The following is a 1,956-nucleotide window of genomic DNA, read 5'->3' as shown; positions in this document are numbered from 1 at the left end:
CATTTTTCTCCCCGCCCCCTAAATTCAGGGCAGACACTTATTTTTAATTATATACTTTTGTGTCCTGTGCCTGTCAGCTAGCAGAGTGCTTTAGAAAGTAACTCCCGTCTGGGTCATGTGAATGAATAGGAACTGTTACTTTCATTACTAAGCAGCATTGTGTTGAAAACAGGTGCAATATTGATGATGAATATTGTGCTATTTCCATTTTTTATTATAAACATTTCATATGAGTGTTTGTAGATGTGTTCATTTCTTTCATGTAAGTAAATATTGTGAGGTGGGACTTCTGTGAAGTGGGATTTCTGGGAAGTAAGGTATGTATAATGAAGTATCTCCTTTTTTATTATTTTGTTGGCGGTCTGTGTTGTTTGTTTGAGATGGGGTTTCACTCGGTTACTTAGGCTGGTCTTGACCTTGTGATACTCTGACTTATCCTTTGGGGCTGACACTCTCGATGTTTGACCTCAGCCATCTTTCAAGCTCCACTCTTTTCCCTGCTATCTTCCGTTCATACATGAACGGAACAATAAGAAAGCTTGGGGGTTTCAAACCTTCGTGACACAGTGGTTCAAGCCATGTCACAATGCTCACTGTGCTCTAACACCATAATCACCCACAGTAGCAGACAAAGCTGTGAGCCTTTGCTTGAGACATTCTATATTAGCCGGATGGTTGCTTCTCCTTCACAGTCTTATTATCTGAGTAATCAACTCGTAGTCTCCTCTTGGTGCAGATACAACATCATTCACCTCGGCATCCCTAACTTAAAGGGTGATCGATCCTATCTCAAAAAGATGCCCACAAGATAATGACTACAAGCCTAACTATATAAAAAAGTGCCATCTAATTTTATAATGACTGTATGATCTCTCAGTTCTCTCCCCAGGACATGGCCGTTCCAGTTCTCTGCATCCTTGATAATAATAATTCTATTCTTTTCATCTTAGTCATTCTAATAGCTGCTATTTCTCTCTCAGGAAGTAATTTCTATTTCCCTAGTAACTAAAATGTTGCTGCTTTCCCGTGTACTTTTGCACAGGGATTTATAATCAGTTTATTTTCCTAATTCAGATTTCTGGACATTTTATGTTACATTCATTGGTTCTTGTTTTGTCTTACTGAGGATTTGGGGACAGGGTCTCATCTCACTCTATAGTGCTAGCTAGCCTAGAATTCTATCAATCTGCTTCTGCCACTCAAGTGTTAGGAATGCAGATGTGAGCCATCATATCTCATCTCTCCCCGATGCCTTTTATGGGCTTTTGAATACGTGCCTACTGTAGGTGAATGTCTTTCACATAGTCTCAGTTTGGGAAACTTTTATTCCTTACCTTTTGTGAACATAACCCTTATTTAGTACGCAGTAGAAATGGCTGATTTTAGGAACTACAATTTAATACTAGTTTCCTTTGTGCTTCATGTTTAGTGTCACATCTACAAAGCCTTAGCCTAATCCAAGAACACAGAGATTTTTTTTTCCTCCTTTGATTTGTTTTAGATCTTGCATTTTGAATCACACTCTTAGGAATTTGTTTTATATGTACCACACTTGTAGAAGTCAGAGGACATAACATAGGGTGGATCCTCTCCTTCCCTCATGTGGGTCTCCAAGGTCTAGCTCAGATTGTCAGACTTGGTGAGCCACCTCCTTGGCCCTGCATGTGTGTGTGTGTGTGTGTGTGTGTGTGTGTGTGTGTGTGTGTGTGTGTGTGTGTGTGTTACATTTGGAGCTCGTTTTATTTGAATCAAAGTTGTAACAATCAGGATTGTCTTGGCTTTATTTCTTTTCCATAAGTGACTATACAGTTACCAAATACACATCAAAGCTATATCTATTCCTTTTGAGTTATGACATAGATTATTTATGTGTAAGTCTGTATCTAAATTCTTCATTCATTCCACATGGGCTCCATACTATTTATTTGATAATTCCTTGCTGAACTTTATACTAAT

Source organism: Rattus rattus, chromosome 5 (assembly GCF_011064425.1).
Source record: "Rattus rattus isolate New Zealand chromosome 5, Rrattus_CSIRO_v1, whole genome shotgun sequence".
NCBI lineage: Eukaryota > Metazoa > Chordata > Mammalia > Rodentia > Muridae > Rattus > Rattus rattus.
This window is presented reverse-complemented; position numbering follows the sequence as displayed.